Raw genomic sequence first — 22,036 nt, forward strand, 5'->3', positions numbered from 1 at the left:
AAGGTGCCACAGGACCCTCTGTTGCTTTTTACAGATTCAGACTAACACGGCTACCCCTCTGATACTTGATTATTTTTTCTGTTTAAGCAGATCACAAAGGCTAAGTCTACACTAAAAACCTCAAAGACAAGGGGAATAGCTCCGAGCGCTGGGAGCCTGTCTACACTGGTGCGTTACAGGGTGCAAATGTGCTGCACTTGGGGAAGGGTGATTTTTCACACCCGAGCGAGCAAGTTACTGCGCTGTAACACGCCAGTGTAGACATGGCCTAAGAGCTCTGAGCTCTGCTACCTGACCGGAAATCCTGCCCATGGATCCAGAATGTCTCCCCATTAGCTCGCACAGCAGCATCACCCATATATTGCTTACGCCTTTCATGGTACGAACGACCATCTGTGAACCAAACCTCTTTTTCTCCAAAGCCTAACACTTCATCTACTGAGGTGCTTCTTCTATTAACTTTGGTTCAGTTTCTGGAAGTGGGCATTCATGCTCTTCTCCTTCTGTCAGGAGGACATATGGTAACATCCTTGCTTGTTTGTTATTCTCATAGGTAACATCTCTGCTAGTTAACATCAAAGCCCGTTGGGCCATTCTGGTATTGGAAACTCCTTTCTCCTGCAGTTTTCCTGATCAGATGTACGTCAGGGGAGAGTGAGGTATCTGTATTACAACAGGGGCTGTGCCAGTAGTCAAAGCAAAAGCTTCAATGGCCCACCCAGCAGCTAAACGTTCTTTCACAAATTCCAAACTGCTGCTCCATAGGGGTTAATCTTCTAGACGGGTGCGCCACTGCTATTAACTTTCCCTTATCAGTTTCCTGCATCAACACTGATGCTAATCCCTGTTGGGTTGCCGGCCACCTACGGCTTGTTCATCTCAGGGAATTTCAATGCTGGGGCTTGTACCAAAGCCTGTTTTAAGTCACAAAAAGCTTTTTCTTGTTCAGGCCCCCATTCCCATTCTACTTTCTTTTTCAATAAACACCACAAGGGTCTAGTTATAATGGTGAAATTCCAAATGTGCTTCCTTAAATAGTTAAACCCTCCTAACATTACTCTCAATGCATGAGAATTCTCTGGTCTGGGTAATTTCAGCAATGATGTCACCTTTTGTTGATCTACCTGAATTCCTTGCCCCCTTAGGGTCACCCCCAAATAATTCACCCTCTTTTGCACTAATTGGGCTTTCTCTCAAATAGCCTTAAAACCCGTTCCCTGAATAAGTCTCAACACACTTTTAGTCCACCCAGTCACACCTCCTCAGTCTCTCCCCAAACTAATATGTCATATGGATATGAGATGACATTCTCCTGATCCTCTCTGGAGAATTAATCCAGCATCTGCACCACATGTTGGTGTGCAATAGCTGGAGCACAGCGCAGGCCCTGGGGAATTCTTTTGAATAAGTACTGTTGTCCCGTGAAGGTAAACACAAAGCGGGCCCAAGAATCGGGATGGCAAAAAAATAATTTGCCAAATCTATGACAGAGAACCATTTAGAGGCCCCCTATATTCTTGTCAGGACTTGAGGCAAATCTGCTATTATTGGTGCCATGGCAGGGGTAGCTTTATTAATTTGTCTAATATCCACGGTCAATCTCTAATCTCCTGAAGCTTTTTACTACCAGCCAAATTGGGCAACTGTATGCGGAATTCCCCTTTCCAATCACTCCTTGTTGTTCCAGTGATTCAACTATTTTCTCAATTCCTGCCTCTGCCTGCACGGGATATTTATATTGTCTCTGTGGTAGCACGTCATCCCCTGCGATTTTAACACACGCTTTGATTTTACCACATTCTGTTTTATTCTTGGTCCATACATTGGGAAACTCTTTTACCCACACATCTCGTGGATTCAGTGTAATCTCCTCCATTGCTTCTTCAGCACATATTCTTGGCATGTGTCCTGCTGTCAGAGCGTCTACTGTCCAGTCGGGCACACATCACAGAACTCCATGAGTTAAATCCAAAACCAACCGATTCCTCTCCAAACAAGGAGTTACTAATATCATTGGCTAAGTAGCCTGATTTATCTGAAGCATTTGTTCTTTACAACAAAAACCTCCTATTCTCCCTCTGGGTATAATAGTTATTTCTACTGAACGATGCATCTTTCCTGCCAGTCCTTCCCCAGCAAAGGAGGCTGCTGTAATGATCTCAGACACATATCGAGTCAAATCACAATTTCTATTTTCAATATTTACACCAGCCCCACTATGCAATAGGGCATCTTTGGGTCCATTGTCTCCCACAATGACAGTTGTTCTAGGTCTCCCATTCGAGTCCCATCTTCATCTCGTGACCATCGCTCACTCCTGGGGACCCATTTCCAGTGGGAGCAACTTGTCATCGGGGCTTCCCCATAAAATAGGTTTCTAGGAATCCTCAGCTTGCACAGCTGCAACTCTTTTCTGCTCCTTAGACATTTCTTCTTCCATCCTTTGCATTGCTTTCATCAATTCATCAGCACATCTCCCATTCCGCTTATCCATATTTACTCCCCTCAATTTCAAATACCTCCAAGCAATATTTCAAATCACATCTCCTCCCTTCTGGGGCTCATTTTGATTATTCCACCTTCTACCTCCTTGTGGTGGTGCGTCTTCTCCGCTACCACGGCCCCTTCCTCTCTCACGGTGTCCTGATCTATAAGCATTCTCATCTGAATGTTATTGCTTCAACAAAAGCTACTCTGGGTTTCAATCCTTCTACCTGGCTTCTCCCTTTCATCATTCGTTGGCACGTTATCCAGTGAATCCATAACAGTTAACCCCTCATCCTGGGCTGCTTGGTTCACCAAATTAGTAGACATTGCTACTAAATTCTTGTCCAATCCTTCAAACACATCATTCCAAAATTCTCTCTGATTCAAATCAATGGCCATCAAAGAATCCGCTGTGATATGTCCGGCAATCTCTGCCGTGGAGTTAGTCACCGGTTGCGTTTCTCCAGCCAATAACCCCAATGTTATTCTCTTTAACAGGAATCCCTGGGCAAATCCCCAGGCTTCATGTCATCTGCACTGGATAACTCCTTCAAGGGTCTTTGACCTCTCTCTTTCCCTAACAGCACAATAAATCGTGGCACCAGCCAGCATGCATCTGGCTGCCTCTCCAAAGCATTTTTCGCTCAACCTACTGCTTGTCTACTCTCTCCAGTGGCAGCTGCCCTGATCAATTTATAACATTCGCTCATATTTAAATTCTCCATTCTTCCTAATTCTGCCCACTATACCAGCCACGCAGCTAGATATTTCATATTCACTGGGCCTAATGACTTCGCCCTCAACCGTAAATCTGACGAACTCGCCGGAATTATTCATGTCTGTTCTGACTGTATTTCTCCCGCTGCATCGTTAATAGTTGATCTCCGTTCTAACACTGCTACAGACTTTTCTGGCTTAGGCTCTCCCGGCCAATTTTTTATTTCTTCCCTCAGTTTAGGATAAAACCCATCTCAAGGCCAATTACCGTATATACTTGATCATAAGCTGGTTCGTTTATAAGCCGATCCCCCCCAAGATGGATAAGTCAAAACTGAAAATTTTTATGACCCATTCATAAGCCGACCCTATAATTCAGGGGTGAGCAAACTTTGGCTCCTGGGCCATCAGGATAAGCCACCAGCGGGCCGAGATGGTTTGTTTACCTCAAGCATCCGCAGGCATGAAGGTAAACCTAAGTAACCAAAGTGTTCCGGCTCGCCAGCTGCTTACCCTGACGGGCCGGGACAGCAACTGGTGGGGAAATTTGGGGGGGGGAGGAGAAGCTGGAGGTCAGCGGAGAAACCTCTATGACCACCCCCTACATGACCCCACCCCTAGCCTGGGACTCCCACACTCTCCCCATCCCATCCCTTCCCACCTTATCTGGAGAGGGCCAGGGGAGGATGTCTCTGGCCTGGCTGGAGCTGCTTCAGAGGTTGGGGGGGAGAGAGGCGTGGCCAGAAGCAGAGAGACTCTGGCCCCACCTCTTCCCTTCTGGCTCTGCTGCCTCTCCTTGCTCTCTCTGTCGGGGGAGGCTGTGTCCCACCTCCCCCTCTCTATACCCATTCATAAGCCGACCCCCGTCTCTGGTGCTTCCCTTTTTTACTAAAAAAATTCGGCTTATTAACGAGTATATACGGAAAGTTCCCTTTTCTCTTGACACCCACGTTGGTCCTCCGAATCCTCTCCATACTGGATATCTCCATTAAAATCCAAATCTCCATTCTCTGTTTGACATACAGACGCCACTTGCAGTTCCCTCATTCTCACCTGGTTCCTCCAGGTTGCTATGGTTTTCGGGCACCAACTGTGAGAAGCGCTTGCAGTCTCCTCTTCCTCAGTCGGTTCTCAAATTAACTGTTTCATCCCTACCACTTGATTTTCCCATTTATCTTTGTCGGCCTGAATCTTTTCCCAAACCACCATTTTCTTTTCCAATTCCCTATTTTGTTTCCCCATTTGTTCTATTTGAGTTTGCATTAGCTGTGCCGGCCTCACTTCCCGCTCCAAATGTTCTTGGCGAGTTTTAGAATTCTCTTGTAATGTCTGTATCGCCGCGGAGATTTCCCCCTTACATGCAATTGCCTTCTTTGCAGCCTGCCACAACTGCCACACTACGGCCGTTTGCTTTTTACTTGCATTAGGCTTGCACAGCTGTACATATTTCTCAAACATATTTTCTGAAGTGTCAATTGTTACATCGGGTTCCACTGCATCCAAGGGCATGTCCCAAATACAATAATCTGCTTTTCTAACAGAGAAGGGGCTTAACTTTAGTCCACTTGGCTGCCTCCTCNTCTAGGATGGAGGTATGGAGCAAAGGAGATAACACATTTGACTACTCCTGGGACAGAATGGAAAAAACAGGACCAAACAAAACCATATGTGAAGAGAAACCTTTTGAGGTAAAATTTAAAATATGGTGGGAAGATGGAAAAAATGTGAGATGGAAATACTACAACCAATTTGGAAGAGCAATGGAGATATTTGTTCATACTAAGAGAGGAAGGTCGACTAATGTTTAGATGTAGTTATGATGAAAATAGTCTGAACGTGAGCACTCTGAACTGTATCTTTTGGAGTTTGGGATTTGATGTAGTCACCTTAGACGTGACTCATGAACAAGAATGGGCTAATATTCATGTGGGATGGAATGAGTCAATGGCTCTCAAATTATGGGAATATGATATGATGGTGGATTTTTCCATAATGATAAGACTGAGTTGCTTTAGGAAAATTAATGAGGGAGGATATTTTCAGGGATATAAGATTGCACCAAGAATTATGGCAGATGAACACCCATATCGAAGGGGAGAAATAATTGAAGCCCCAACTATTGTGGACCAAACAATCCGGTTGGAAAGAACTCAAATAAACATGAGTGCACAACATCTGCAGTGTATGCCATATGCCTTACCTCTATTACATGCTTGGCGACAACCATGGGGAGACGGGACTATACAAAATAAAAGAGGCATAAGAGAATACATTGTGGTGGCAATTGGTGCTGGAACTGGAGTTTTAAGTTCATCTGATATTGAGACATTACAAGGAGAAATGTCAGCCTTGGGTAAGATTTTGAGGGCTACACAGACACGTGACACAATATTTTTGGTACATTATTGAAGCAAGGAATAAGAAGTGTGGAGCTCCAATTAAAGCAAGCCCAAGTCTTGAAAACATCTCTCAATATAAATGTATTTGGTGTGTCTGAAATTAACAGCACAACAGCACTAGCCACACAGTGTGTACAGATGCACACTTATGAGATACACTACTAAGGCCTTGTCTACAATAGCAAGTTACTGCGCTGAAACTTGCTCATGGAGGTGGTTTACCAGCTCTGTCCCAGTGCTGGCGTGCGACCACACTGTCCCGTTAAAGGGCTGCACGGCTTTGACTAACTGAGGGGACAGGAATCGCTTACCCAGCGAGGTCACTGTCTCATAGTTGTCCTGCATGACGTCCCTGTAGAGGGCTCTCTGAGCGGGGTCCAGCAGAGCCCCCTGCCCCTGGGTGAAATACACAGCCACCTCCTCGAAGCTCACCGGCATCTGGAACAACAAGAGTCCCCCACTCAGCACCTGCTGCCACAGCCCCAATCCCAATATTCACAGGAAAGGAAGAAAGAAAAAGAAAACAATCTCGGAAGCTCTGGGAGGGCCGGAGAAGCAGACTCCCACCCGCACTCTGCTCAGAGCAGCCAGGAGGCTTCATGGGGTCGGAGAATGTACATAAGAACGGCCGTACTGGATCAGACCAAAGGTCCATCTAGTCCAGTATCCTGTCTACCGACAGTGGCCAAGGCCAGGTGCCCCAGAGGGAGTGAACCTAACAGGTAATGATCAAGCGATCTCTCTTCTGCCATCCATCTCCACCCTCTGACAGAGGCTAGGGACACCATTCCTTATCCATTGTGGCTAATAGCCATTAATGGAGTTAACCTCCATGAATTTATCCAGTTCTCTTTTAAGGTGAGAGCTCCTTGTCCCCCCACAGCAGATGGAGAAGGGCAGCATCTTCACATTTTCCACACACCTCCCAGCCACAGGCTGGCACAGGAAGCCGAGCTCTCAGCTGAGGACAGGGCCAGGAATCCCAGAAACTTCCCCTCATATTTCACAGCAGCCTTGGGCCAGTGGGGTCAGGCTCCAGCACTGGGAGTCTGGTCAGTTTTTCCAGCCCTGCCCAGGGGGGTTGTTTCATATTTGAGAAATGGTGTAATGTTCCCCCCTCCCCACTGCCAATAGGCCTGCTCAGCATGTTTATCGCACCCTGTTCCTCCCTGCCTCTCCCTCCCCCTGCCCAGCAACTCCCTGACTATCCCCTACCTGAGCTGGCTCCATCACAGCCATTTCCCTGCCCCGTCTCCTGCACGACGGGACGATCTGGAGTGAAATGTGGACGTGATTCCTCAGCCTGTCGGGGCAATGGGGGAGGTTACAGAAGGGGCTTGAGTCCCTGTCACACCCCGATTCCGCCCAGGCTCTCTCCCTGCAGACAGACACTTTGGACTCTGCCACGCTGGCAAGAAACCCACTTAGTTTATTACCACCCAGGCAAGGCCCCCCCCCCCGTCTGAACTGACCCCACCGGGACACCATTAAACCCTCCCAGTAACAGCATCTCTGAGCCAATTGCTGGAAAAAGAGCAGAACCGAAGGAGCCACTTTGTGGGATTCCCCCTGGCACTGTACTGTCAGCCCCTCTAACTCCCCCCCCCCAAGTAGTGCCGTGCTTCAGCAAAAGTCAACAACTGGCTTCTCCTGTCTCAGCTTCCCCCTTTGTTCCCAGAAGAGTCAGTCTGCCCAGGGGGTGCAGGGAATGGATCCGGGCAGGGCTGGGAGCTGGGAACCTCCCTCTCCACTTCCTGCTCCTGCTGCCCCTTTCAGTCTCTCTGCTCCCCCTTTTTATCTTCTTCCCTCGCCCTGGGAGAATTGGTGACTGCCCCAGTGTCGTGAGCCTTTGCACTTACTAGCTAGATCACCCACTACCACTGCTAAAAGGGGTTTGATCCTGACTGAGTCTGTGAGGGCAGCACACGGGGAACCCCCTTCCCCTCCGGTACAAGCTCACCAGCAGGTCCCTGAAAGGGGCCCTTTGTGCAGCGTCACTTTCCTGCCTGGTCCCAGCCCTTTCCCCCAGGTCTCCCCATCACCTGCAGACTCCGGCTCACGGGCGGGTGTGAGCAGAGCCGGGGGCTGCCCCAGGGGCTGGTTCCAGACACTGGAGCCTGTCCCCCTCCCTGGGGAGTGAATGCAGGTTCCCCCCCACACAGACCCCGCTGCATAAGAAGCAGCGGCTCAGTCTGGGCTCCCAGGTCAGAATTCAGGGGGCAGCAACATCTGACCCACCAGGAAGCTCCACTCCAGGGCTGTAATAACATGAGCAGGGAGAGACACGCGCCCGCCTCCTCCTCCCCCTTGGCCAGAACCGGAGCCCTTTGGTGGCAGCAGCTAATGCCTGAGCCTCCCTGTCCTGCCCCTGCAGCCCCCAGGGACAGGCAGGCAGAGGCTGATCCCATTGGCTCCGAACCAGCAGTGACTCCGGTCTGACTCCGGTGTGGCTGAGATCTGAATCCTGCCCGGAAATCAGACCAGGTCCCTGGGCAGCTCCAACACTCAGGAGACAGACCCCAAAATCATGGGTTTGTCTTTAATAGATTTTTTGGTGGGGGAGGAGGGCTGGGTATTTGCTGTGTAGTTTCTGGGCCCTGAGGGGATAGTCCCCTGACTCGATAGCAAGGGTGAAAAATCAGAACAGGGGGTGGCACCTATGTAAGACAAAGCCCCAAATATCAGGACTGTCCCAATAAAATCAGGGCATCTGGTCACCCTGCCTGCCCCCCATGTTTGTTTGACAAGTTACAGGAAAACATTCCCAGCTGGCTGCTGGAAGGGGCAGCTCCTCAACCTCTCCTATGCCAAGGGGCGGGGGAGCTGCCTTGTGTCTCTCCCCACCCCCCTCCTTGCCCTTTGCCTTCTCCCTGCCCCTCCCCACTCCCTTCCCCAGCCAGTCTCCTCTTGCTCTCACCATCCCCTCGCAGTGACCCCCCCACATCTTTCCTCCATTCCAGCCTCTTTCCCCTCAGCCCCATAATTCCCCCGATCCCCCTGCATCGCCCCGTCCTAGCACCTGCAGCCCCATCCCGGACCTGTCCCCTAACGCATCCCTGTTCCTCCCCCAATCCCATCCTGCCCCCCCGCCCCCTCCCGGCTCCCCCGCCTCTGCCCCCCACGTGTCGCTGTCCCAGCCCCCAGCACGGCCCGGGCTGGCTCCCCCCGCCCCGCACACACAACGGGAACTGGCGGCAGCTTTCCCGGTCCAGGGCAGGAATCGCAGCCAGCTCCGCTGGGAGCAGCCTGGGGCCAAACCTCCCCCTGCAGCCCGGGGGTGACGGGGGGGGCGGGTCTCTCTCACCTTCCCTCCGAGCGGGGCCCCCTGGGGCAGGGGCCGGGAAGGGGCCTGGCCGGGCTGGGGGCTCTGCCCTGGGAGAGGCTCCTGGGGAGCAGCGGGAAGGGCCCTGCTGGAGATTCCCCTCTCCCGGCTGCAGCCCGGGCTCCGGGCTCCCAGCACCAGCCGCCGGGGCTCGGGGATCTCGCCGGGAGCCAGAGTCATCGCCTGAGCCCAGCGATCGCTCCCCCAGAGCCGCCTCCCAGCTGCTCCTGGGTCCTAGCGATCAACCCATCGCCTGCAGCATCTCTTGGCACACGTTACCCGCACTTAGGGGGACCAGGCAGCAAGTGTGAAAAATCAGGACAGGGGCTAGGGGGTAATAGGAACCTATATAAGACAAAGCCCCAAATATCAGGACTGTCCCTATCCAATTGGGACATCTGGTCACCCTACCAGCACTGGTGCTAAAGTTGGAGCTGTCTGGGCTGGCTGAGCCGGACTTGTGGGAAAGAGAAGCAAAAGGAGAAAGAGCAGAAGTAAGGGGGGAAGGAAAATAATGCCTGAGGGGAAAGGTGACAGCAGAAACCCACCCTCATATCCACCAGGGTGCAGGACTGGCCTTGGGGCCTTTTCCCTTGGCCCCGATGGGCTCCCCCTCCTGCACCCGTTTTGCCACTAATCCTTGCCCCCTCCTGCACCCTAACCCCTACATTTTGCCACCTTCAACCCAACTTTTCCAAAGTGCCACCTTCACACTAACCCCTGCACTTCCCTCCCACCTGCGCCCCCAGCCCTGTGCTGCCCGTGTGCCTGTCACACTGCCACACTGCCACCCTGCCCAGGTCCACCTCCCCCTTTATGCCCAGCAACCCCCATGCCCATGGTGCAGGGGTTTGGGGGAAAGGGTGAAGTGAGGGCGGGGCTGGGGCGCAGCAGGGGCAGGGGCCGGAGCTGCATGCATTTGGTGCCCCAAACTTCCTGGTGCCCTACGCAGCTGCGTACTTTGCAGACGGCCCTGGTCAGTACATACATGTGGAGGCTCCAGAATGGCAGTGGCAAGCATTGGCCCCTGGCTGCATGGAGGTGGGAGATCACCCTGCAGCCTTCCCCGTCCCCTCCCCTTGTGGCTAAAAGCCAGCGTGTGTAAATGCTCTTTGTCGTAGGGTTACCATATTTTGAATGTTCAAAAAGAGGACACTCCACAGGGCCCCGGCCCTGCCCCCAGCCCCGCCCCCGCCCCAACTCCGCCCCCTCCCCTGCTTCCCGCGAACATTTGATTCACGGGAAGCCTGAAGCAGGCAGCAGGTAAGCGGGGGGGGGGGAGGAGGCGCGGCCCAGTCTGCCCCCCCCAACCAAGCAGACCCCGGCCCAGCCCCGGCCCCCGGCCCAGCACTGCCAGCCCCCGGCCCGGCCCCAGCCCCCGGCTCAGCACCTCCGGCCCTGGTTCCCAGACCCGCACCACCGGCCCTGGCCCGGCCTCCGGCCCCGCACCCCGGGCAAGCCCCTGGCCGAGCACCCCCAGCCCAGCTCCGCCAGCCCAGCCCGGCCCCCGGCCCCAGCCCCGGCCATGCACTGCCAGCCCTGGCCCCCGGCCCAGCACCCCCAGCCCAGCACTGCCAGCCCTGCATCCCGGGCCCCGGGCCAGCCCCCGGCCAAGTGCCTCCGGCCCAGCACTGCCGGCCCCGGCCCGGCCCCCGGCCCAGCACCTCCCTATTTTCCCAGACATGTTCAGCTTTTTGGGATTTCCCCCCGGACGGGGATTTGAGTCCCAAAAATCCGGACATGTCTGGGAAAATCCGGACATATGGTAACCCTACTTTGTCGGCACTTTTGCAGAAAAAATACTTCCAGCCCCACAAGCGGCGTTCACGCTGCCTACAAAACTGTGTTCACACTGCCACTTGCCACAGCAAAACTGTTGTCTTGGGATGGGGCGGTGAGGCTTTTTAAAGTACCCGGGAAAGACAAAAGCTTTGTCAACAACTTGGCAGCGTAGACTAGTTGCCTGGTTGCCACACACGGCTCTGTGGGACTGTACTGGGTAACTCAGCACACGGTTTCAACAATGCCAACCAAGCCTCATTTGAACAGTGGCTCTTGCTTAGGATGATTTAAGGCAGTTTTTAAAGGTCTTTCCCATAGGTGAGGAAGCATGTGCTGCATTCTTGAATGGACCTTTAAAATCCCACTCGACTGTACACTGTTTAGAACTCTCCCTCGTTCAGACTGCTTCCAGCTGAAGAGACAGACCTGCAGATACTTGGATCCTCAAGAAAAAAAAACCCATGTCCCTTTCCCCTAAATAAAAGTGTTCAGCTACTCCAGCCTTGTCAAGAGCGAGTCCATCTTCTTCCCCAGCTAAGAGGTCGCTCCCTCCCTTGCATTCTGCAGCCCTGATTGTTGCTTTTCTGCTCCAGGTACATCCATAGACGCCGACTCCGTGGGTGCTCTGGGGCTGGAGCACTCATGGGAAATAATTGGTGGGTGCTCTGCACCCACTGGCAGCTCCCTGGCCCGCCCCAGCTCGCCTCCGCTCTGCGTCTGCCTCCTCCCCTGTGCGTGCTGCAGCTCCGCTTCTCCCCGCAGCTCCCAGTGCTTGCTGCCGCAAAACAGCTGTTTCACAGCAGCAAGTGCTGGGAGGGTGGGGGAAGGAGTCTATTAGGGGCGGAGTTGGGGCAGGGCCTTTGGGGAAGGGGTTGGAATGGGGGTGGGGCAGGGGCAGGGGGTGGGGTAGGGGCAGAGCCAGGGGGTTGAGCACCCACCAGCACTGGGAAAAGTTGGTGCCTATGGGTACATTCGCCCTCCCACTTTTGTTTTAGTGTCAGTTTCCTGTTGACACAGGCATATTGTTAATCATGGGCAAGAAAAGCAAACATCACCTTCTTTTACTTTCCTTTAACTTTCCCTCCTCCCCAGCCAGGTTATGTGTGTACCTCTCCCTCCTCCCAGCCCACGTCTGCTGCTGATCCCTGCTGGGGAAGGGAGGGGAGGGAAAAGGCCAAAGGGGATCCTTGGTGTCTGGGCTTAAACTTCAGAGCAGAGGGAGACAAAGTGAAAAGAAGATTGCAAGGAGTTGCTGCAGGGCAGGGTGCACAGGTGGGAGAGGTGCAGATGCAGAGTGGGGCAGCTCAGAACAGCTGCTCCCTCCGGGGGCACCAGCCTGCTCCCCAGGAAGCCCCAGCACATTCCCTGCTAGCATAGGCACCGACTTCTGCTGGCGCCGGTGGGTGCTCAACCCCCCACCCCACCCCTATTCCAACCCCTTCCCCAAAGTCCCTGCCCCAACTCCACTCCCTTCCTGCCCCTATTCCAACCCCTTCCCCAAATCCCTGTCCCAGCCCCACCTCTTCCCCGCCTCCTCCCCTGAGTACGCCACTCCTCCCCCCTCCCTCCCGGAGCTTGTTACACCATGAAACAGCTGTTTTGTGGCGGTGAGAGCTGAGAGGAGAAGAGGAGACGCGGCGCGCTCAGGGGCGGAGGTGGAGGCGGGATGAGCTGGGGCAGGGGTGTGGGGCAAGGAGCTTGGCTGCTGGTGGGTGCAGAGCACCCTCCAATTTTTCCCTGTGGGTGCTCCAGCCCCAGAGCACCCACGGAGTCAGCGCCTATGGCTGCTAGCTCACAGAGTCAGACAAAGACACACACCTCTTGCTCTTTTGCCTTCCCAGCCTGGCTCGTCCCAGCCATCCGCAGCCCGGTTCCTCCTCCTCCACTCCACAAAGTCCCATGCCTGGCTCTACCAAGCTCGGCTCCACCCCCCGTCTTCCCAGCCTCCAGAGTCTGTTCCCAGCCTTGCTCAACCCCTCTGCCAGGCCTGACTCCCCCAGCCCTGCTCACTCACATGCTACAAACTTTTGCTCCTGGCTCTGGCTGGTCTCATACGGCCCCTGCCGCAGGCAGGGAGGGACTCCGCACAGCTCTGAGCTCCCAGGGGTGAAGGGAGCGCTGGGTGGAGCCAGAGCCCTCAGGCACCCAGCTGAGGAGGGAGCGGGCAGGGGCAGGGAGAAGCCTGCTGGCCCAGCATGGGGAAGGGGCCAGACTCCGCAGAGGAGTCTGCGGCGCAGCCAGCAAGGGGAAGCCTTAGCCCCTTGCGAAGCCCCCATGGCTACGGCACCCTGGCCGTGGGCCCAGTTTGCCTGGCTCTAGGACCGGCCCTGCCAGGGTGTGTTCAGGATTTAGCTGAAGCTGGTGGAGTTGAGGATGTCGGCTGGATCCCCCGCCCTGGTTAGCCCTGCTCAGGTCGTCTTTCAGGATCAGAATGACAAAAGCCCAACAGTGCCATGCTGAGTCCCAGGAGACCCTCCAGGCTCTGCTCCCATACAGCCACTAGCATTCAGTCACTCCCAGCCAGGGCTGCCCAGAGGATTCAGGGGGCCTGGTGCAAAGCTGGGGAGCTGCTGCGCTTGTACTCACCCAGCGGTGGTCCGTGTCTTCAGCGGCATTTCGGCAGCGGGGGGGGCCCTTCAGTTGCCCGCGTCTTTGGCAACACTGAAGGGCCCCCCACTGCCGAAATGCCGCCGAAGACCTGATACCACTTCCCTGGGAACTTCCTCATCATGATTCCCGTCCTTCTTCTCAATTACTCTCTCAGCACCTGCTGGGAGTGAGACACAGTCCAAACAGTAGTCATTGTGCTGGGAAGAAAGAGGAATAGCACTGAGAGAAAACAGCACACTAAAGTTGCGAAGAATCAGCAATTGGATTCTGCTTCCAGATCCAACACAAACACTCACAGGAAGGAAACCTGGGAGGGAAACTCCTGCAGCGAACAGGATGGGTGGAAAGCAGTGAGTGATATCTGCTGACTGCAGCCCTTCCCTGGTTGAGATGAGGAAGAACTGTGGGCTCTTACTTACACAATATTTTTGGGATTCTCAACTTTTTCCTTCATTCCCCAGATGGTTTCTGTGTCAGTTCTCACCTGTGTAGGTGCATCTCAGGACCTCTGTTTCCTTGCAGGCCAGGAGATCAGGCACTGACGGCCCTTCCCCTTGTTCCAGCTGTGCAATCAGGTCAGGTTTGGGAATGGGAAATCCTGCACAGGAGGTGAAATCAGACCAGATCAGGGTGCCTGGAGCCTTGAGAGAGTATTTGTCACAAAGGGCATTCCATGAATGGAACCTGTCCCCGTGCTGAGGGATAATTCAAATCCAGAGGATGGGAACAGGGTCACTGAGCCCCCTTGGGAGATGTAGGCAATATTGGGATATGTACATATATAGATCCTTATATAATCCATATAATATATTATAGGTCTTGGGGCCTAGTGTGGCTGGAGTATGTTTCGACATGAGTGTATGATTTGCATTTTGGAAACCAAAGTGAGAACTGAAAGGTGAATTGGTCAAAAAGAACTGTTTATAAAAAAAAATCTGTCATGTCCTTGGAAAAAATGAAGAATCAGCAAAAAAGGAAATAACACCAGCGGGACGGCTTTAAAACTGTGTAAGAATTGGAGGAAATGGCACCCCTTGGATCCTGGCAGCCTGCCCAGGACTGTCTCATTGGAGTTGCAGATGAAGGACAACAGAGAATCCTCCTCCTCCGTATAATAAAGGGTTCCACACTCTCATAGACCTTCCAAAGAGAATTTGATAAGGCTGGTAGTCAGTATCCAATCGATCATTGCTTCGGATGGCTGCCAACACCACTAGTAATTTATTGTCCCAACCTTTGCCAGTTTCTTGCACCACTTTGTGAAGGGCTTGCTTGATAGTCTGATCCATCCTTTCTACTCTCCCTGACAATTGAGGATGGTAGGGGATACGTAGTTGTTGCTTTACTCCTAAAGCTTTTAATATTTTTATAACGACTTTTCCTACAAAATGTGGTCCGTCATATGAACCAATGACTTTTGGAGACCCATATCTACTAAACAGTACTTTCCACAACTTCTTGGCGGTGGTCTCTGCATTATGATTCCTGGTGGGAATTGCCTCCACCCATCCAGAAAAAGAATCTATTATCACTAATAAATACTGAGTCCCTCTTTGGATCTTAATATAATCAACCTGTATTCTACTCCATGGCCCTACAAGTCTTTGGTACCACAAGGGTCCCAAATTCAGTGGTCTATTCCCATCTGCTGCACATCTTATGCAGATTTTAACCAAATTTTCTACGTCCTCTCCCACCTTAGGCCGTATTCCAATCTGCTTTTACCTTAAAAGAGAGTATTTTCTATTCCTCAGTGGGCCATAGAATGACACAGGTTAATGATCTCTTCTCTGTAAAGTTTGTCAGGTACCCACTTTACCTCTCCTGTTTTCCTATTCACTGCATAACCCCCTTTCATACTCCAGGTTCCGCATCTTTAGGTTTAGCCTCCTGTTTCATGGCGTGAGCGCTAGTAATTACCATAACCCCCAAAGGTTCCTTTTTTTGCTAATTTAGCTAAAGCAGCCACTTTATCTTTCTGATATTTTTCATCCCCTTCTCCCTTTGGATGACTTTTAGTATGTCTTACCTTTAATTTTCCCAGGTGTTCTTTCAACCAATCATAGATACAATTCCAATTTTCCTTTTGGACCAAATTTCCACCTTCAGCTATGGTTCTTTTTCCAAATCCAGTGTAACAGTCCCTGTACCACAAAATCTGAATCCATACACAGACGCTCCCCAGGTTACGCAAGACCCGATTTACGCAAATTCGCACTTACAGAAAAAGTTCCGTACGCAAGAAATAGGATTTTCGAGTCCAGAAATTTTTGCATAATGTACAGGTATATGTTTCTGACCTTCACAAAATTCAAGTTACGCAAGGCTTTCTGGAATGGAATGATTGCATAAGTCGGGGAGCGTCTGTAGACATAAAGGCAAAGTGCAACATTATTTTTTTCTGTTTAAGCAGATCACTAAGGCTAAGACTACACTAAAAACCTCAAAGTGCTCCCACAGCAGTGCTTTGATCTGACAGTGTGGCCACCTGCGAGCATTTGGGAGAGAGCTCTCCCACCTCAACGAGGGGAATAGCTCAGAGCACTGGGAACCTGTCTACACTGGCGCGTTACAGCGCGCAAACTTGCTGCACTTGGGGAAGGGTTAGGGTTAGTGGAAATCCATCAACCTCATGAAAAAACTCGTACAGATACAGACAGACATCATCTTCCTTTCCAAATGCAAGCAGATGGACATCATACCAAAAGGACTAAAGATAAAAAATCCATTACAATCTACATATCACACAGACTATGCTGAGAGACTGTGTCACACACTCTCAAGGAAACTGCGAAACCACCTGATCAGCATCCTATACAGCAAACAGGGAAAGATTAAGAATGAGCTCTCAGAACTGGATACTCTCATAAGAAACCAACCTTCCACACAAACTTCCTCATGGATAGACTTTACAAAAACTAGACAAGCCATTTATAAGATAAACTTTGCCTCTCTACAAAGGAAAAAGGACACTAAACTATCTAAACTGCTACATGCCACAAGCAGCCACAACAGTAGTTCCCTTAACCCACCCAGCAATATTGTTAATCTTTCCAGCTATACTCTTAGCCCAGCAGAAGAGTCTGTCCTATCTCGGGGCCTCTCCTTTTGTCCCTCCAGACCCATGAATATGATACAGTTCTGTGGTGACCTAGAATCCTACTTTCGATGTCTCCGATTCAAAGAATATTTCCAACATACCTCTGAACAGCATACTAACCCACAGAATCCCCCCTACCAGCAATACAAAAAAAGGGATTCTGCGTGGACTCCTCCGGACGGTCGAAACAACAGACTGGATTTCTACATAGATTGCTTCCGTCAACGTGCAAAGGCTGAAATTGTGGAAAAGCAACATCATTTGCCCCATAACCTCAGCCATGCTGAACACAACGCCATCTACAGCCTCAGAAACAACCCTGACATCATAATCAAAAAGGCTGACAAAGGAGATGCTGTCGACATCATGAATAAATTGGAATATGACCAAGAGGCTGCTAGACAGCTCTCTAACACCACATTCTACAGGCCATTATCCTCTGATCCCACTGAGGATTACCTAAAGAAACACCACCATCTGCTAAAAAAACTCCCTGACAAAGCACAGGAACAAATCTGTACAGACACATGCCTAGAACCCCGACCAGGGGTATTCTATTTGCTACCCAAGATCCATAAACCTGGAAATCCTGGACGCCCCATCATCTCAGGCATTGGCACCCTAACATCAGGCGTGTCTGGTTATGTGGACTCTCTCCTCAGACCCTATGCTACCAGCACTCCCAGCTATCTTCGAGACACCACTGACTTCCTGAGGAAACTACAATCCATCGGTGATCTTCCAGAAAATACCATCCTGGCCAGTATGGACGTAGAAGCCCTCTACACCAATATTCCACTTAAAGATTGACTACAAGCTATCAGGAACAGTATCCCTGATAATGTCACAGCTAACCTGGTGGCTGAACTTTGTGATTTTGTCCTCACCCACAACTATTTCACATTTGGGGACAATATATACCTTCAAGTCAGCGGCACTGCTATGGGTACCCGCATGGCCCCACAATATGCCAACATTTTTATGGCTGACTTAGAACAACGCTTCCTTAGCTCTTGTCCCCTAATGCCCCTAATCTACTTGCGCTACATTGATGACATCTTCATCATCTGGACCCATGGAAAAGAAGCCCTTGAGGAATTTCACCATGATTTCAATAATTTCCATCCCACCATCAACCTCAGCCTAGATCAATCCACACAAGCGGTCCATTTCCTGGACACTACTGTGCTAATAAGCGATGGTCACATAAATACCACCCTATATCGGAAACCTACTGACCGCTACACTTACCTACATGCCTCCAGCTTCCATCCAGGACACATCACATGACCCATTGTTTACAACCAAGCTCTAAGATATAACTGCATTTGCTCCAATCCCTCGGATAGAGACAAGCACCTACAAGATCTCTATCAAGCATTCTTAAAACTACAATACCCACCTGCTGAAGTGAAAAAACAGATTGACAGAGCCAGACGAGTACCCAGAAGTCACCTCCTACAAGACAGGCCCAACAAAGAAAATAACAGAACACCACTAGCTGTCACCTTCAGCCCCCAACTAAAACCTCTCCAGCGCATCATCAGAGATCTACAACCTATCCTGAAAGATGATCCTTTACTCTCACAGATCTTGGGAGACAGACCTGTCCTCGCTTACAGACAACCCCCCAACCTAAAGCAAATACTCACCAGCAACCACACATCACTGAACAAAACCACTGACCCAGGAACCTATCCTTGTAACAAAGCCCGATGCCAACTCTGTCCACATATCTATTCAAGTGACATCATCATAGGACCTAATCACAGCAGCCATACCATCAGGGGCTCGTTCACCTGCACATCTACCAATGTGATATATGCCATCATGTGCCAGCAATGCCCCTCTGCCATGTACATTGGCCAAACCGGACAGTCTCTACGCAAAAGAATTAATGGACACAAATCTGACATCAGGAATCATAATACTCAAAAACCAGTGGGAGAACACTTTAACCTGTCTGGTCATTCAATGACAGACCTGTGGGTGGCTATATTACAACAGAAAAACTTCAAAAACAGACTCCAACGAGCGACTGCTGAGCTGGAATTGATATGCAAACTAGACACAATCAACTCAGGATTGAATAAGGACTGGGAATGGCTGAGCCATTACAAACATTGAATCTATCTCCCCTTGTAAGTATTCTCACACTTCTTATCAAACTGTCTGTACTGGGCTAGCTTGATTATCACTTCAAAAGTTTTTTTTTTCTCTTACTTAATTGGCCTCTCAGAGTTGGTAAGACAACTCCCACCTGTTTATACTCTCTGTATGTGTGTATATATATCTCCTCAATATTTATTCCACTCTATATGCATCCGAAGAAGTGGGCTGTAGTCCACGAAAGCTTATGCTCTAATAAATTTGTTAGTCTCTAAGGTGCCACAAGTACTCCTGTTCTTTTTGTGGATACAGACTAACACGGCTGCTACTCTGAAACCTGTCATAGTAATAAAGTATCTTTCACAGGATAGATATAATCAATGGTTTCTACAGACAGTAGCATACAAGTTTTAACAGAAGACCCAAGAGATTTTTGTACTTGGTGAAACTGTTGGATTTTAAAGTGTGGGGGACAAATTATGAGGGGGTCACTGTCACTTGGGGGAATCACTGTTAGTACCTTCTTTTATATCCCTACATCGGGGCTCCTGGCAGTGGCCATTGCCCTGGGCCCTTTAAATCACTGCCCAAATACCGGGGCTCCCGGCCACCGCCACTACCTCAGGGCTCCGGCAGCGGGGCTCTGGGGACGATTTAAAGGGCCAGGGGCTCTGGCCCCTGCTACTGCAGCAGAACCCTGGGCCCTTTACATCGCTGCCGGAGCCCGGAGGCTCCCTGCCGCTGCCACAGCTCCTGCTCCTGCCATGATTTAAAGAGCCTGGGGCTCCCAGCCACTGCCACGGCAGCCGGAGTCCTGGGCCCTTTAAATCTCAATGTAAAGGGCCGAGGGATTTAAAGACCCCACCAATTCCAGTTCAGGCCCCGCCCCCTGCTCAGGACTCTGGCATATCACTAAGTCCTTTAAGTTACTTTCACCCCTGACCATTGGGAAGGCTGGCAGCAGAACCTCAAGTCTCACATCTCAGTGGGAGTTCAGGATTTAGCCGAAGCCAAAGCAGTTGAGGATGTCGGCTGGTTCCTATTCTCTGGTTTGCCCTGCTCAGCTTCCCTTTCAGGATCAGGATGGCAGTGCGTGTAAGACATACCCAAGGGTACAATCTGGACTGTTGAAGTGCTTAATTCTCCATCCCAGGGCATGTTTTATATTGCTTCTCAGGGTGAATAAAAGTCACTTACTTTTTTTTAAAAAAAACAAGAAAATCAAATTTGTATTATTTAAATCAGATTTTTTTGATGGTTTTTGAGGAAAAAACCATTTTATCTAAAGATAGTTGTAATTAAGATACATTATAGCTCAAAGATCTCTCATCATGGAATAGGGATTATATATTCTAATTCTATAGTATGAGACAACATAAACATGTCTTGTTTAAGAAAAGTTTTGTCAATGAGTTCCTCTAGTTCATGCATTAAGGACCCAGTCTTACGGGGATCCACAGGCTTCTGTATAGATTACTTAGGTTAATCTTTCTATCTACCCACTGGGACTCAGTGCTCATTCTAGAAGATACCATCAGAGATGCTAAGTTTTGCAGTTCTCAAACTGTGGTTTTGTGTCTGCAGAGGTAACATGCTTGTTAACAGCAAAAATGTTCTAAAATAAATTAATATATAGAGGTGAGAAATAACAGACCTCACCTCTATTCTCCCTTTGCAAATTTGTGTACACAGTCAATCCTTTACCTCTCTCAAAAAGTGCAAAGTTGAATGAATAGAAGACTGTTGGAGGCCTAATAGATCTGGACAAGGAGAAGAAGTCTGGAGATAAATTTGAGAAGCGAGGGGCATATGCTTTTCTGTTAAAATATTATATGTTTGCTGTTGAAGAAAAAAATCGAGAATACTTAATGTTATTTTAGTTAAATAAAACAATTTAAATGTCTGTCTGGTGATGTTCTCCTCCTAATACAACATGGCATGAATGAAATAACCAAACAATGAAATACCTAAATGAAATTAAATGAAATGAAAGAACCAACCATTCATTGTCTGATATAGCTGTAAAACTCATCTGAACCCAGAGCCGCCCCCCTGCGGAACACGGCCTCTAAAACGACAGCCAAATAGCTGGTGGGGATCTTTGCCCGAGTAGGGCTACTGAAGGAAATATTAACAGACCAAGGAACCCCATTTATGAAAAAGCTAATGAAGGACCTCTGTATGCTGCTCCATATACATACCCTGAGAACTTCAGTCTATCATCTGCAGACTGATGGGTTGGTAGAACAGTTTAACCGAACCCTCAAGGCTATGATAAGGAAGGTCGTAAGTTGGGACAGAAAGGACTGGGACACCCTACTACCTTACCTTATGTTCGCTATCTGGGAGGTACCTCAGGCCTCAACTGGATTCTCCCCCTTTGAGCTGTTATATGGGCACAACCCCCCGAGGCATCCTGGACATAGCCAAGAAAATTTGGGAGGAGGAACCCAGTGAGTGGAAGAACATAATACAACATGTCTACAGATGAGGGACCGGATAGCCTGGGTCACTCCCATAGTGAGGGAGCACCTAGAGAAGGGCCAAGAGGCCCAGCAAACCTACTACAACTGTCAAGCCAATGTTCATCAGTTTCAGCCTGGTGACTGAGTAATGGTACTGGTACCCACAGCTGAAAGTAAACTGTTGGCCCAGTGGCAAGGGCCCTACGAAATAGTTGAACCCGTAGGGAAAGTAAATTAGAAGGTGCGACAACCGGGACATCAAAAACTAGAGCAGATATATCATGTCAACCTTCTGAAACCCTGGCATACCCGAGAGGCGTGCACAGTAGTTAGGGAAGACCTCGACTCAGGGAACAAAAACCCTGAACAGGTGAGGGTGTCTCCCGATCTAACAACAGCCCAGAAGAAAGAGGTAACTGAGATGATCACCCAATATCAAGACGTATTCTCAACAAAGCCGGGTTGCACAACTGGGACATATCACCACATCGTCACAAACCCTGGGCCCAGAGTAACAATGAGGCTCTACCAGGTGCCAGCAGCGAAAAGGGAGGAAATAAAAGCGGAAGTTAGGAAAATGCTGGAGATGGGGATCATTAAGAATCTCACAGTCAGTGGTCCAGCCCAATAGTGTTGGTGCCCAAACCTGATGGCACCACGAGGTTCTGCAATGACTTCCGTCGACTAAATGAGATATCCCAGTTTGATGCCTATCCTATACCCCGCATAGACGAATTAGTGGACCATCTGGGGAATGCCCGATACTTGACGACCCTAGACTTGACAAAGGAGTATTGGCAGAATCCCCTAGCCAAAGATGCAAAGGAGAAGCCGGCGTTCTCTACACTAGAGGGTCTTTTCCAGTATACCGTCCTTCCTTTTGGACTACATGGGGCCCCAGCTACCTTTCAGCGCCTCATGGACAAGTTATTATGCCCCCATGCCAGCTATGCTGCGGCCTACTTGGATGATGTGGTGATTCATACCCCAGACTGGGAAACCCACGTGAAGAAGGTGGGGGTGGTCCTTGATAGCTTCATGCGAG

The 22,036-nt window shown here is 50.3% G+C and overlaps 2 protein-coding genes and 1 long non-coding RNA gene across 7 annotated transcripts in view; 1 reads left to right on the forward strand and 2 right to left on the reverse strand.

Moving 5' to 3' along the window:
- LOC117887100 (zinc finger protein 208-like) overlaps positions 1-22,036 on the forward strand; it is an 882,934-nt gene that overhangs the window by 309,538 nt on the left and 551,360 nt on the right. The window lies entirely within an intron of this gene.
- The window catches only part of LOC117886905 (zinc finger protein 260-like), a 241,991-nt gene that overhangs the window by 3,740 nt on the left and 216,215 nt on the right, over positions 1-22,036 (reverse strand). The window lies entirely within an intron of this gene.
- Positions 4,807-8,929, reverse strand: LOC117887032. Its single transcript, XR_004648112.1, has 3 exons — positions 8,908-8,929; positions 6,819-6,906; positions 4,807-6,041 (listed from the first exon to the last, which is right to left on the reverse strand). It is a non-coding gene; the product is annotated as an uncharacterized LOC117887032 (long non-coding RNA).

The sequence above is a fragment of the Trachemys scripta genome, chromosome 14, assembly GCF_013100865.1.
Source record: "Trachemys scripta elegans isolate TJP31775 chromosome 14, CAS_Tse_1.0, whole genome shotgun sequence".
Classification (NCBI taxonomy): Eukaryota; Metazoa; Chordata; order Testudines; family Emydidae; genus Trachemys; species Trachemys scripta.